General features: G+C 49.1%; 1 protein-coding gene across 1 annotated transcript in view; it reads left to right on the top strand.

Moving 5' to 3' along the window:
- Nucleotides 1-3,664: 3,664 nt before the first annotated feature.
- Nucleotides 3,665-16,112, top strand: part of LOC144511769 (cyclin-dependent kinase 18-like) — a 123,139-nt gene continuing 110,691 nt past the window's right edge. Inside the window, exon 1 of the mRNA XM_078242038.1 lies at nt 3,665-3,763. The gene's annotated coding sequence lies outside the window, so the exon portion shown is untranslated. The remainder of the gene's footprint in view (nt 3,764-16,112) is intronic.

The raw sequence follows: 16,112 nt of genomic DNA, 5'->3' as shown, positions 1-16,112 counted from the left end.
GGTAGCAATAATGGAAAGGCAGATTACTAACTGAATTTTCTAAGTTAGGAGAAGGGAATATGCAATGAGACCTGAGCGTCCTTGTACAGCAGTCGCTGAAGGTAAGCATGCAGGTGCAGCAGATGGTAAAAAAGGCAATTAGTATGTTGGTCTTCATGGCGAGAGTGTTCTAGTACAGGAACAGGAATGTCTTGATGCAATTATACAGGGCCACATCTGGAATATCGTGTGCAGTTTTGATCTCCTTGTGTGAGGAAGGGTGTTCTTGCTCTAGCGGGGGTACAGAAAGGTGTACCAGATTGATTTCTGGGATGGTGGGACTGACGTATAAGGAGGATTGAGTCGTTTAGGATCGTATTCACTGGGGAGTCTGAAAATAGAGGGCATAGGTTTAAGGTGAGAGGGGGGAGATACAAAAGGGTCCAGAGGGGCAATTTTTTCACACAGAGGGTGGTGAGTGTCTGGAACAAGCTGCCAGAGGTAGTAGTAGAGACGGGTACAATTTTGTCTTTTAAAAAGCATTTAGGCAGTTACATGGGTAAGATGGGTATAGAGGGATATGGGCCAAATGCAGGCAATTGGGATTAGCTTAGGGTTTTTAAAAAAAAGGCAGCATGGACAAGTTGGGCCGAAGGGCCTGTTTCCATGCTGTAAACCTCTATGACTCTATGAGTTGAGAAGATTGAGGAGGAATCTCTTAGAAACCTATAAAATTCTAACAGGACGTGACAGGGTAGATACAAGAAAGATGTTCCCGATGGTGGGGGTGTCCAGAACCAGGGGTCACAGTCTGAGCATACAGGGTAGACCATTTAGGACTGAGATAAGGAGAGGTTTCCTCACCCGGTGAGTGTTCGGCGTATGGTGTTTGTACTACGGAAAGTCGTTGAGGCTAAAACATTGTGGGCGGAATGTTTCTGTCCTGCTCACCATGGGATTCGTAGCAGCCAGGGGCGGATGATGCAATGATCCATTGGCCTCGGGCAGGATTTTCCGGTTTGGTGGCGAACGCGGTTGGAAAATCCCGCCCTGTATGTTTTCAGGAAGCAGTTAGATATAGCACATGGGGAGAAGGGGATCAAAGGATGTGGGGGGAGGGTGGCATCAGGTTATTGAGTTAGATAGAATCCATAGAATCCCTACAGTACAGAAAGAGGCTATTCAGCTGATCGAGTCTGCACCAACTCTCCGACAGAGCATCTTACCCAGGCCCACCCCCTGTGCTATTCCCAAAACCCTATGCATTGACCATGGCTAATCCACCCAACTACACACCTTTGGATACTAATGGGCAACTTAGCATGGCCAATCCGCTTGACCTGCACGTTTTTGGACTGTGGGAGGAAGCCGGAGCACCCGGAGGAAACCCACGCAGACACGGGGAGAACGTGCAGACTCCGCACAGACAGTGACCCAAGCCGGGAATCGAACCCGGGTCCCTGGAGCTGTGAGGCAGCGGTGCTAACCACTGTGCCACCGTGCCACCCATGGATGATCAGCTATGATCATAATGAATGGTGGAGCAGAGCCAAAGGACCGAATGGCCTCCTCCTGCTCTTATTTTCTATGTTTTTGAGGAACAGTTCAGGTGTTCAGGTCTGTTAGTGATGGATGCTTGTTATTAGTATTGAGTTTAATGAGATTAAGTAAGGAAATGTAGTGAAGGTCCACAGATCATCCGTGATATAATTGAATGATGGGATGTGGTTGAAGGCTGAATGGCCTGCACCCAGTGTTCCCTTCTCCCTAGATTCAACCAAAGCTGGGACCAAACAAGTCTTAGCAACTCTTAAACAAGCGACGCGTACTCTGCCAGAGGTAACAAACTCACCTTTTCTATGGAATTGCTGTGCAGACTGTCTGATCAAAATTTTCTGCTTTTATGGTTGGCACGGTGGCACAGTGGTTAGCACCGCTGCCTCACAGCACCAGGGACCCGGTTCGATTCCTGGCTTGGGTCACTGTCTGTGCGGAGTCTGCACGTTCTCCCCATGTCTGCATGGGTTTCCTCCGGGTGCTCTGGTTTCCTCCCACAGTCCGAAAGATGTCCTGGTTCGGTGGATTGAGAACAAAGAACAGTACAAAGAACAGTACAGCACAGGAAACAGGCCCTTCGGCCCTCCAAGCCTGTGCCGCTCCTTGGTCCAACTAGACCAATCGTTTGTATCCCTCCATGCTAAATTGGCCATGCTAAATTGCCCCTAGCTTCGGGGGGATTACCAGGGTAAATATGTAGGGTTACAGGGGTAGGGCCTGGGTGAGATTGTGGTCGGTGCAGACTTAATGGGCCGAATAGCCCCCTTCTGCACTGTAGGTATTTTATGAAAATAAACACTGGATTCAGAATAACAACTTATTTTTATATAACTTGGTATATATTATATATATATATATATACATACCTTGGTATGGGCTCCTGCTGTGCCCAAGACCGCTGTAAACTACAAAGAGTTGTGAATGTAACCCAGTCCATCACGCAAACCAGCCTCCCATCCATTGACTCTGTCTACACTTCCCGCTGCCTCGGCAAAGCAGCCAGCATAATCAAGGACCCTACACACCCCGGACATTCTCTCTTCCACCTTCTTCCGTCCGGAAAAAGATACAAAAGTCTGAGGTCACGTCCCAACCGACTCAAGAACAGCTTCTTCCCTGCTGCTGTCAGACTTTTGAATGGACTGACCTCGCACTAAGTTGATCTTTCTCTACACCCTAGCTATGACTGTAACATTACATTCTGCACTCTCTCATTTCCTTCTCTATGAACGGTATGCTTTGTCTGTATAGCGCACAAGAAACAATACTTTTCACTGAATACTGATACATGTGACAATAATAAATCAAATCTGGTGGTTTGATAGAAATCATAAAATCCCTACAGTGCAGAAGGAGGCCATTCGGCCCATCGAGTCTGCACCATCTCTCGGACAGAGCGTCATGCCCAGGCCCACCGCCTCACTCTGTCCCCGTTTTAAAATTGAGGAGGTGCTAATATAGTTCAGCGAACACAGGGGTTATGGGTGAATGGGATTTGGTGCAAGTTAGAACATGGGTGAGCAGAGTTTGGAATGAGTGTGTGTATATATATATATATATATATACACACACCTGGGGCACGGACACTGGGAGGGCGAACAAGCTGAGACTGGAGTCTTGCTTGTTAGTCCAATACCCGATCTACATGTTTCCCCCACATGGCACCGGGGGCTGGGACACATTAATCTTTCTGTCTGCTGTACTGCTTGTCGATGGGTCTCTCCCTCCACATATTGATCAATAAGCAGATTGTTTCTCCCTCAGTGAGAGTCTCAGCACGCAGGCTGAAGCTCAGGCTATTGAAGCACTGCAGACATTTTGTGAAAGATTTGATGGAGTTAAAATGTGAAGGATGGTTAGGGGAGGATAGTGGGGGGACGGGGGGGGGGGGGCGGGGGGTAGGGAGTTTAGGGGAAGGGATTGCGGGGTGGTGGTAGAAATAAAAAGAAGCCCAAAGGAACAGTACACAGGATTGGTGAGGGAAGAGGAACAGGCAGCTCAGAGAGTGACAGGAGGCTGGATCAGACAGTCTGGGGGATGTGGGGAGTGCGAGGGAGAGGCGGAGTTAGGACTAATATCAATGCTTAGTGTTGATCTGATCTGTGCCTCCATCAGACCATGAAGAATGTGTGCGTATGATGCTCTCTGAGGGTGGCTTTCAGACAGCTAAAATCCAGTGTTACTGGAACACAACTAGCTGAAATCTAGTCTCTTCTTGTTGAAGTCTGTAAGTGGCTGTTATTTTTTTTCTCTCTCTCCAACATTTCTTCCTGGAATATTCTAGAAGTAATTTTGCAACTCTTGCCTTGATCCTGTGGCACTGCTGTAAGTATCTGATGATATACAGAGATCACCGTAATTGAGCAAAACCTGCAACGTGACTGCTTTTAAACGCCAAGTATTTCTGAAATGATTGTACAGCAAGCAGCTCGTGCCCATGGTGCAGGGAGAATGCGTATTTTATACAAGGGGGTTAGTCAGTGAGGTTCAAGTATGTTGCAAGCACACTCGGTCAGCCCTCCCTCTGGGACTAATGCACACAGCGGGGCACTGAAGGGAGAGGTTGTGAGTTTTAACTGCTGAATAAGGGACTGGAGACAATGGGCTTGAAATCTGGGGGATGCGGCATCTCGCAGAGTGCTGAGGGCTGGCGGCTGGAGGATTTCGGCAGTGACTGCACAGTGCACTGTTGATTCGTTAACCTCAGCAGCAGAAATCTGAAACTCTCTCCCACAGAAAGCTGCCGAGGGCAGGGTTTGAGAGATCAGTTCACAGCTGAGACGGGTAGATTCTTACTGGGCAAGTGCATTAAGGGTTAGGGAACCAAGGTGGGCAGGTGGGGGTGATCAGACACATCAGTCAGGACCTCACCGAAAGGACTCGAGGGGCCGAATGGTGGACTCCAGTTCCGGCGTTCCTATAATGTCTTGATGTTCCTATCACCTTTTCGCAGTCTGCACGTTCTCCCCGTGTTCTGCGTGGGTTTCCTCTGGGGGTGCTCCTGTTTCCTCCCACACTCCGAAGATGTGCAAGTTAGGTGGTATGGCCATGCTAAATTGCCCCTTAGTCTCAGGGAAATTAGCAGGGGTACATTTGTGGGGTTACAGGGGATAGGGGTCTGGGTGGGATTGTTGTTGGTGCTGGCTCGATGGGCTGAATGGCTTCCTTCTGCACTGTAGGGAGTCACTGAGGTTCGATTTCGGGCTTGGGTCGCTGCCTGCGTGGAGTTTGCACGTTCTCCCCGTGTCTGCGTGGGTTTCCTCCGGGTGCTCCGGTTTCCTCCCACAGTCCAAAGATGTGCGGGTTAGGTTGATTGGCCGTGCAAAATTGACCCGGAGTGTCAGCGGGATTAGCAAGGTAAATATGTGGGGCTCTGGGGATGGGGCCTTGGTGGGAGTGTGGTTGGTGCAGACTCGATGGGCCGAATGGCCTCCTTCTGCACTGTAGGATTCTATGAGACATTACTGAGAAGCACAATCAAGATCACTGACTGGAAGGAAGAGGTTATAACTGCATGGGAAGACTGAAAGGGCTAGAAAAGAGAAGGCTGATGGGTGACCAATTCGAGGTCCCTCAGATTATGACATAGTTTGATGTGGTGGGTGTGGAGAAGATACCCTCATGCGGACAAAGCAAAGCTAGAGGTCAGAAAGGTCAGATAACCCAACAGAGAATTCAAGAGGCACTTTCCCCAGAGAGCGGGGAGAATGTGGAACATGCGACAAGGACTGGTTGAGGCAAAGAGTTTAGTCATCTCTAAGAGGAAGTGGGCTAAACACATAAATAGAATGTGCTGGGAGAGTGGGATGATGAGGGGTGTGAGGTGGCTCGTGTGGAGCATAAATACCAGCAAGGACCAGTTGGGCTATGGGGAGGTGGTGGCAGAGTGTTATTGTCACTGAACTATTAATCCAGAGACCCAGGGTAGACAGTGCGGAGGGAAGTGGCAGGTTACAGAGGGACATAGATAAGCTGCAGGGCTGGGCTGAGAGGTGGCAAATGGAGTTTAATGCGGAAAAGTGTGAGGTGATTCACTTTGGAAGGAGTAACAGGAATACAGAGTACTGGGCTAATGGTAAGATACTTGGTAGTGTGGATGAACAGAAGGATCTGGGTGTCCATTTGCATAGATCCCTGAAAGTTGGCACCCAGGTTGATAGGGTTGTTAAGAAGGCGTACGGTGTGTTAGCTTTTATTGGTAGAGGGATTGAGTTTTGGAGCCAGGAGGTCATGCTGCAACTGTACAAAACTCTGGTGCGGCCGCATTTGGAGTATTGCGTACAGTTCTGGTCGCCGTATTATAGGAACGATGTGGAAGTGTTGGAAAGGGTGCAGAGGAGATTTACCAGGATGTTGCCTGGTATGGTGGGAAAATCGTATGAGGAAAGGCTGAGGGGCTTGAGGTTGTTTTCGTTAGAGAGAAGAAGGTTAAGAGGTGACTTAATAGAGGCATACAAGATGACCAGAGGATTAGATAGGGTGGATAGTGAGAGCCTTTTTCCTCGGATGGTGTTGGCTAGCACGAGGGGACATAGCTTTAAATTGAGGGGTGAGAGATATAGGACAGATGTTAGAGGTAGGTTCTTTACTCAGAGTAGTAAGGGCGTGGAATGCCCTGCCTGCAGCAGTGGTGGACTCGTCAACGTTGAGAGCGTTCAAGTGGTTATTGGATAAACATATGGATGATATTGGAATAGTGTAGATTAGAGGGGCTTTAGATTGGTACCACTGGTCGGCGCAACATCGAGGGCCGAAGGGCCTGTACTGCGCTGTAATGTTCTATGTTCTATGTTCTAGGGTAATGCTCTGGGGACACGGTTTCGAATCCCACCATGGCAGATGGTGAAATTTGAATCCAATAAAAATCTGCAACTAAAAGTCTATTGATGACCATGAAAGCTGTTGTAAAAACCCATCTGGTTCACCAATGTCCTTTAGGGAAGGAAATCTGCCATCCTTATGTGACCTGGCCTACATGTGACTCTCGATCAATGGTGGGTGGGGGGTGGCCACATGTGACCCTCTGGGTTCCGACACATTTTGTCAACTGTTGCCCACGCGCGGGGTTGCTACATTCCGCTGATTTCTATCCGTGTAGTTTTTTTTCAAACCGGTCTGACTGAAATGATTCACATGTAAAGCGGGGCGAGAGAAGTGAGGGTGCGGGCTAATTGCTCACAACATTGGCTGTGAGAGCCGTGCACTTCCTCTGTGTCCAAAGTGATTCGATTTATTATTGTCACTTGTATTAGTATATAGTGAAAAGTATTGTTTCGTGCACACTATACAGACAAAGCATACCGTTCATAGAGAAGGAAACGAGAGAGTGCAGAACATCGTGTTACAGTTATAGCTGGGGTGTAGAGAAAGATCAACTTAATGCAAGGTAAGTCCATTCAAAAGTCTGACAGCAGCAGGGAAGAAGCTGTTCTTGAGTCGGTTGGTGCGTGACCTCAGACTTTTGTATCTTTTTCACGACGGAAGAAGGTGGAAGAGGGAAGATCCGGGGTGCGTGGAGTCCTTAATTATGCTGGCTGCTTTGCCGAGGCAGCGGGAAGTGTAGACAGAGTCAATGGATGGGAGGCTGGTTTGCGTGAGGGATTGGGCTACATTCATTGCTTTGACCATTTGAAGTTGATGAGAGTTTTATAATATACAAATGTTTAAGCATTTTCTGTGTTGGAAAGACTGTGGGTGGGATTTTCCACACCCACCCCACACGGCGGGGGCGATTCTCCGAACTCTAGGCGGGAGACATTAGCGGAGGCCGTGTAGCGGGCTTCCCATTGGGCGTCATGGCCTCCAGGCGTCTCCTGCCTTTCCAGCGCCGTCAGTTCCACAGCAGAAATCAGGGCAGAATTGTATATATTAAGCTAATGTGTATTATCACCCCCCCCCCTCCCCCGACCCAATCAGGTGTGTTTCACTCCAATGGGGTGTACAAAGGGTCCCCACTAGTGGGGAGCTAGCGGCCGAACCCAGCTGTAGTGAATGGAGGCCATAGAGGCCCCCCCCCCCCAGGAGGTCAGGGCTTAAGGAGGGTGCCCCCTGGGCATTACCAGCTTGGCAGTGCCAACCTGGCCCCCTGGCACTGCCCAGGGGGCAAAGGGACAATGCCCAAAGTGCTCCCAGGCACTAACCACCAGGCATGGGGCAGTGCCAAGAGCGGCAGGCTCTAGGGGGCTTGGGCCTAATGAAGCAGGGCCTCTGGAAAGGCGGGCTGGAGATCGGTGGGGTTGGGGGAGGTCCTGCTGGAAAATCCCCACAGCGGGAATGACCAGGAAGTCCCGCCCTGTGTGATTCTGTGCATGGATAGACTTTTTTGCCCCCCTACCCTTCCCCATCTTTTCTGGAGATCCTGCGCCCTTCTGGGGCATGTGCCGTAGTTCACAGACACTCCTTGGTGCAATGGGCAATTGTCTCCCACATGAATCCAGGCGGAGCATGTTGGCTGCTATTCGACTGTGTGCAGCATCGCCGCCTGATCCTCTCTGACCATCAGTGCTCACTCGAGGTGCCCTGCAGCAGGAACAGGGGCCGAGTTTCTTACCCAATGCAAGGGCAAGTGCTGCGCCAATACCCCATGACTTCCCAAGGAAAGTCAAAGAACCTTCTGCCTATTGAGTTCAGTGGGATAACCCTCTCCCCCTTTGGGTTTGAACATGGGGGTGGCAGGGTGGCACATGGTTTGCACTGCTGCCTCACAGCACCAGGGAGCCGGGTTCGATTCCGGCCTTGGGTCACTGTCTGTGCAAAGTTTGCACGTTCTCCCCGTGTTTGCGTGTGTTTCCTCTGGGTGCTCCGGTTTCCTCCCCACACTCCAAAGATGTGCAGGTTAGGTGGATTGGCCATGCTAAAAATTGCCCCTTAGTGTCCCAAGCTGTGTAAGTTGGATGGATTGGCCATGGTAAATGTGTGAGGCTACAGGGATAGTCCGGGAGAGAGGTCCTGGGTAAGATCTGTCAGTGAGTCAGCTCAGACTCGATGGACCGAATGGTCCCTTCTCCACTCTAGGGATTCTATGATTCTGTGAAATCTCACTCCAGACATTTGAGAGTGTAGCCAGTGCAGCAGCGAGGGAGTGCTGCATTGTCAGAGGTGCCACTTTTTTGGATGAGGCATTAAATTTCCGTGTTGTTCTGGCCAATATTTATTCCTAACCGACGTCACTAACCCAGATGATCTGGTCATTGTCACGTTGCTGTTTGTGGGAGCTTGCTGTGCACAAACTGGTTGCTGCATTTTCAGCATTGCAACACTGGCTACACTTCGAAAGTGCTTCGCTGGCTGTAAAGGGATGTCCTGAGGTTATGTATACAAATAGGTGCTATATTAATGCAAAACCTACTCACTTTCTTTCACCCTCTCATCTCCGAGTATTCATAGAATCCCTACAGTGCAGTAGGAGGCCATTTGGCCTATCGAGTTTGCACCAACCACAATCCCACCCAGGCCCTATTCCCTATAACATCATACATTTACCCTAGCTAGTCCTCCTGACACTGAGGGGCAATTTAGCATGGCTGATCCACCTAATCCGCACATCTTTGGACTGTGGGAGGAAACCAGAGCACCCGGAGGAAACCCACGCAGACACGGGGAGAATGTGCAAACTCCGCACAGACAGTGACCCAAGCCGGGAATCGAACCCCGGTCCCTGCCGCTGTGAGGCAGCAGTGCTAACCATTGTGCCACTGTGCCATCTGCTTCTCTCCAGGCCTCAGGGTTGGCTTGGGAGGAGCCTTCAAAGCAGTAGATCTTTGATAAGTTAAGAGGAATCAAGCCTAAGGAAGCCAGGGGAAGGATACATGAAGTGGAAATGTAGATCCGCCATTACCTTGGAAAGGGTCCAGAGGAGGTTTACAAGAATGATCCCTGGAATGAAGAGCTTGTCGTATGAGGAACAGTTGAGGACTCTGGTTCTGTACCTGTTGGAGTTTAGAAGAATGAGGGGGGATCTTATTGAAACTTACAGGATACTGCGAGGCCTGGATAGAGTGGACATGGAGAGGATGTTTCCACTCCTGGGAAAAACTAGAACCAGAGGGCACAACCTCAGGCTAAAGGGACAATCCTTTAAAATAGAGATGAGGAGGAATTTCTTCAGCCAGAGAGTGGTGAATCTGGGGAACTCTTTTCCGCAGAAGGCTGTGGAGGCCAGGTCATTGAGTGTGTTTAAGACAGAGATAGATAGGTTCTTGATCAATAAGGGGATCAGGGGTTATGGGGAAAAGGCAAGAAAATGGGGATGAGAAAAATATCAGCCATGATTGAATGGCAGAGCAGACTCGATGGGCCAAGTGGCCTAATTCTGTTCCTATGTCTTATGGTCTTATGGGCTTATTACCTATTGAGACGGCAGCAAGAGGCCTGAGGGGCTGAATGGACTATATTTCTTTCGAACTGGGGAGGGAGTGGGGCTGCTGGGAGCTTGGTCAGTCATTTCCATGAGACTTCACGCCATCCCCACACCAAACACCCGCAGAGAGACAAAGCCCCAGCGATGGACGGCACAGAGCCACAATCAACTGTGGGGAATGTTGCTGTGTAATCTGATTTGATTCTCATGTGAATCAAGTTTCATTTCACTTTGTATTGCACAGCGCCCCACTCTCCCAGACATCATCTTTAAATGCTTTTCCCTATTACTGCCTGACACACAAATTCTGCAAAACTGTAAAAGCAGGCCGACACTGCGAGAAACAATCATTCTTTTCCAAACTCTGCGTTTATGTAACCAATGGCAACGGACTGACTGCTTAGCAACCGATTGACAAATTACGATTGGGGAGAGCTGCCTTCGATGGCCCATGTGATAAATATTCCCACCGTGTGGCACAGGCGCAGCTTGCGGACTCCCTTCCCGGTCCCTGTTGAGATCCCGGTTGGCTGATTGGGCGCAGACAGGAGGATTAAACGGGTAACATTTGTGAGAAAAGCTGGTTTCAACCCACCGGATTCTGGCTCCTGTTCAGATGGGCTGAGAATCTGACAGCTTACTACACCTCCCACCTCCCACCAGCACCCCACCCTCTCCAGGGATGGCTTTTTGCACGGTGGCCCTGCTGCCTCACAGTGCCAGGGACCCGGGTTCGATTCCCAGCTTGGGTCACCGTCTGCGCGGAGTCTGCACGTCCTCCCCGTGTCTGTGTGGGTTTCCTCAGGGTGTGTGGTGAACCATCGTTGGTTCCCACCAGGTAGTACTGAGCCAGGGTCTGGCCAGTACTATGAGTCTGTATATATGTTGCTGTTGGGGTTAGGGTTGGGTTGTTCTGCATGTTACTGTTGGGGTTAGGGTTGGGCTGTTCTACCTGTAATATAGTTATTATGGTACATCCCAGTCGGGCTCCGCCTCCTGGGAGAGGTATAAAGGTCACTGCTCTGTCTGGGACCCCTCAGTCTGGGATCGTGTATTATATATGGTAGCTCTATTGTAGTAGTCAATAAAAGCCTTTATTTCCTCGAGCATCTCTAGCCTCGTGAGTTATATCGCGCATCAGGGTGTTCCGGTTTCCTCTCACAGTCCGAAAGACGTGCTGGTGAGATGCATTGGTCATGCTAAATTCTCCCTCAGTGTACCCGAACTGGCGCCAGAGTGTGGCGACTCGGGGATTTTCACACTAACTTCATTGCAGTGTTAATGTAAGCCTACTTGAGACACTAATAAATAAACTTTTAAACTTGAGACTTTATTTTAAATATCTTAATGATGCTGGTGACCTCTGATTTAACCTTTTGCGAAGTTACTGTGAAAATCCCCGAGTCGCCACACTCTGGCACCAGTTCGGGTACAGCTACAGTGGAGCAAGGAAAGCGTTGGAGAGAAGATAAGTGCTTTTACAGCACGGCTTGTGGGCCAGGAGGAGTTGCAATGCTTCTCTCTCATGGTCGGGGACTGGACCCGGCATTTGGGATCGGACCTACCCAGCCCAACAACCTCCTCCAGATTCTCCCCAGCTGACAGGAAGATAAGGGGGAACTGATCAGTGGTAAAAGACTGATGTTATAAAGTTAAACCGCCACAGCTTGTGGGGAAACACAAAGTTCCAGAATCCTGTTAGATTATTGGGCTCCCCATCCCCAAATTAAAATTTCCCCAAAAATACAGATCTGGTCATCATAGAATTATGGAATTAATTTGCCTGATGACTCAATTGTAAAACACCTGTGACATGCTTTGCTACATTAAAGCTGCTACGTAAATGCAGGTTGTTGTTGTAAGGCAGGAGGCCCCCAGGTTAGTTGGAACAACCCTGGGCTTAAAGTTTTTTAAAAGTTTATTTATTAGTGTCACAAGTAGGTTTACATTAACACCGCAATGAAGTTACTGTGAAAATCCCCTAGTCGCCACACTCCGGCGCCTGTTCGGGTAACACTGAGGGAGAATTTAGCACGGCCAATACACCCTAACCAACACGTCTTTTGGACTGTGGGAGGAAACCGGAGAACCCGGAGGAAGCCCATGCAGACACGGGGAGAATGTGCAAACTCTGCACAGACAGTGACCCAAGCTGGGAATCAAACTCAGGTCCCTGGCGCTGTGAGGCAGCAACGCTAACCACTGTGCCGCCATGCCATGCTTATCAGGGGAAAAGATCCCTTTTGAAAATTGTATGTGTTGTTGTCGGGTGAGGGGGGGTGGGGGGGGGGGATTTTAGCTGTGTGAATCAGAGGGTCATTTGGCCCAGTGTTGTGATAGCCCTCCAGCTTTCTCCATTTAAAGCTTTTGTCCAATTCCCTTTTGCGGAGTTACTATTGAATCTGTCTCCATCGCCCTCTCAGTCAGCGCATTCCAGATCACAACACACTCTGCAAAAAAAAGATTCTCCTTATCCCTCCCCTATTGACTCTCACTGTCCAGTGGAATGTCTGTTTATTGGCCGGGGAGAGGACCAGGCTGAGCTGCAGTACACATGTGGTAGAGTATCTTCCGGACAGATATTGTGCAGGGTCTGCAAGTGATGCTGGGCAATTGGATGCATTACCAAGAAGGCATCAGTGCCCAACGCAACTGTATATACCCCTGAAACCACAGGGGAGATGGTAGGGAATTTTATTTTATTCATTTGTGGGACATAAGTGTTACTAGCTGGCCAGCATTTATTGTCCATCCTCAGTTGCCCTTTAACTAAGTAGCTTGCTTGGCCATTTCAGAGGGCAGTTGAGAGTCAACCACATTGCTGTGGCTCTGGAGTCACATAGAATCCACTGAAACCCTACAGTGCAGAAGGAGGCCATTTGGCCATCGAGCCTGCACCAACAACAATCCTAACCCTATCCTCATAACTCCAGGCATTAACCCACTAATCCCGTTAGTTGGAACAACCCTGGGCTTAGAGTTTAAAGATTTTAAAAAGTTTATTTATTAGTGTCACAAGTGGGTTTACATTAACACCGCAATGAAGTTACTGTGAAAATCCCCTAGTCGCCACACTCCGGCACCTGTTCGGGTACACTGAGGGAGAATTTAGCATGGCCAATGCACCTAACATGCACATCTTTGGACTGTGGGAGGAAACCGGAGCACCCGGAGGAAACCCACGTGGACAGGGGGAGAATGTGCATACTCGACACAGACAGTGACCCAAGCCGGGAATCGAACCTGGGTCCCTGGCACTGTGAGGCAGCAATACTAATCACTGTGCCACCATGCTGCTCCTGTGCCACCGTGATGCCCCTATAGGCCAGACCAGGTAAGGACGGCTGATTTCCTTCTCTAAAGGACATTAATGAACCAGATGGGTTTTTCCGACAATCGACAATGGTTTCACGGTCATCAGTAGATTCTTAATCCCAGTTATTTTTTATTGAATTCAAATTCCACCATCTGCCGTGGCGGGATTCAAACCCAGGTCCCCAGAGCATTAGCTGAGTTTCTGGATTAATAGTCTAGCGATAACATCACTAGGCGATGGCTGAGTGGAAATCTGAAATTGGAGTGTGTCCATTGTCATCAAGGCAGGTGCCCTCACTCCCACTCCCTTCCTGTAACATTCCAGTCACTTTTGGGTTTTTTATAGAATCCTACAGTGCAAAAGGAGGCCATTTGGCCCATCGAGTCTGCACCGACAACAATCCCACCCAGACCCTATCTCCAGAACCCAATGTAGTTACCTTGCTAATCCCCTGACACTAAGGGACACAAGTTAAAAGTGAGGAGTGGGAGGTTTAGGGGGGATTTGAGGAAAAACCTTTTTATCCAGAGGGTGGTGAGGGTCTGGAATGCACTGCCTGGGAGGGTGGTGGGGGCGGGATGCCTCACATCCTTTAAGAACAAAGAACAAAGAACAATACAGCACAGGAACAGGCCCTTCGGCCCTCCAAGCCCGCGCCGCTCCCCGGTCCAGGATTGAATCCTGAATCCAGGATCCCCGCCCAATTTTCCAGCCTATCTACATACCAATATCCTATCCACCGAGCTGTCCCTCACAGCTACGATGCTTTGTTCATTACAACCTCTATGAGAAGGATGGTCTACACCTTAATCAGAAGGGGACCAATATCCTGGGGGGTAAATTTGCTAAGGCCATGCAGGGAGGTTTAAACTGATTCGGGGGGGGGGGAGGGATCCTGAGTAGTGGGGCTGAAAGTGAGGGATGCATGGATGGGGACTGCAATGCACGGCATTGCAGAGGTGGGGTGGAGCAGGGTTTGAAATGTGTATACTTCAATGCCAGGAGTATTCGCAATAAAGTGGGTGAACTTGCAGCGTGGATCAGTACCTGGGACTTCGATGTTGTGGCTATTTCAGAGACATGGATAGAGCAGGGGCAGGAATGGATGCTGCAGGTCCCGGGGTTCAAATGTTTTAGTCGAAGTAGGGAAGGAGGTAGAAGAGGGGGAGGGGTAGCATTATTGGTCAGAGATTGTATCACAGTGTCAGAGAGGAGGTTTGATGAGGACTTATCTGTTGAGGTAGTATGGGCGGAGATTAGAAATAGGAGAGGAGAGGTCACCCTGTTGGGAGTCTTTTATAGACCTCCTAAAAGTTCTAGAGAGGTTGAGGAAAGGATTGCGGAGTCAATCCTGCTTAGGAGTGAAAGTAATAGGGCAATTGTTATGGGGGATTTTAACTTGACTAATATTGACTGGAATTGTTATAGCTCTAGCTCGTTAGAGGGGTCAGTTTTTGTTCAAAGCGTGCAGGAAGGTTTTTTGACTCAGTATGTAGACAGGCCAACTAGAGGTGAGGCTATATTGGATCTGGTGCTGGGAAATGAGCCAGACCAGGTGCTAGACTTGGAAGTTGGTGTGCATTTTGGTGATAGTGACCACAATTCGGTTACGTTCACCTTAGTGATGGAAAGGGATAGGCATGAACCTCGGGCCAGTGGTTTTAGCTGGGGGAAGGGTAATTATGAGGCTATTAGGAGAGAATTAGGAAACATAGGTTGGACTAGGAGATTACAGGGACTGGGAACGTCCGACATGTGGAGTTTTTTCAAGGAGCAGCTACTGCGAGTCTGTGATAGGTATGTCCCTGTCAGGCAAGGAGGAATTGGTAGGGCTAGGGAACCGTGGTGCACCAAAAAAGTTTCTTTGTTGGTTAAAAAGAAAAAGGAGGCTTATGTTCGGATGAGACGTGAGCACTCGGGTAGTGCACTAGAAAGCTTTAGATTGGCTAAGAGGGAGTTGAAGAGCGAGCTTAGAAGGGCTAAAAGGGGACATGAGAAGACTTTGGCGGATAGGGTTAAAGAGAATCCTAAGGCGTTCTATAGGTATGTCAAGAACAGAAGGTTGGTTAGGGCAAGTTTAGGGCCAGTTATAGATGGCAGAGGGAAGTTATGTGTGGAACCGGAGGAGATTGGTGAAGCATTGAACCAATATTTCTCTTCGGTGTTCACGCAAGGGGACATGAATATAGCTGAGGAGGACACTGGGTTGCAAGGGAGTAGAATAGACAGTATTACAGTTGATAAGGAGGATGTGCAGGATATTCTGGAGGGTCTGAAAATAGATAAATCCCCTGGTCCGGATGGGATTTATCCAAGGATTCTCTGGGAGGCAAGAGAAGTGATTGCAGAGCCTCTGGCTCTGATCTTCAGGTCGTCGTTGGCCTCTGGTATAGTACCAGAAGATTGGAGGTTAGCGAATGTTGTCCCATTGTTTAAGAAGGGGAACAGAGACTTCCCCGGGAATTATAGACCGGTGAGTCTCACTTCTGTTGTCGGCAAGATGTTGGAAAAAATTATAAGGGATAGGATTTATAGTTATTTGGAGAGTAATGAATTGATAGGTGATAGTCAGCATGGTTTTGTGGCAGGTAGGTCGTGCCTTACTAACCTTATTGAGTTTTTTGAGAAAGTGACCAAGGAGGTGGATGGGGGCAAGGCAGTGGACGTATATATGGATTTTAGTAAGGCGTTTGATAAGGTTCACCATGGTAGGCTTCTGCAGAAAATGCAGATGTATGGGATTGGGGGTGATCTAGGAAATTGGATCAGGAATTGGCTAGCGGATAGGAAACAGAGGGTGGTGGTTGATAGTAAATATTCATCATGGAGTGCGGTTACAAGTGGTGTACCTCAGGGATCTGTTTTGGGGCCACTGCTGTTTGTAATATTTATTAATGATCT

Source organism: Mustelus asterias, chromosome 25 (genome assembly GCF_964213995.1).
Source record: "Mustelus asterias chromosome 25, sMusAst1.hap1.1, whole genome shotgun sequence".
NCBI classification, from domain to species: domain Eukaryota; kingdom Metazoa; phylum Chordata; class Chondrichthyes; order Carcharhiniformes; family Triakidae; genus Mustelus; species Mustelus asterias.
Note: the sequence above shows the minus strand (reverse complement) of the source record. Positions and strands in the feature narration are given on the sequence as shown.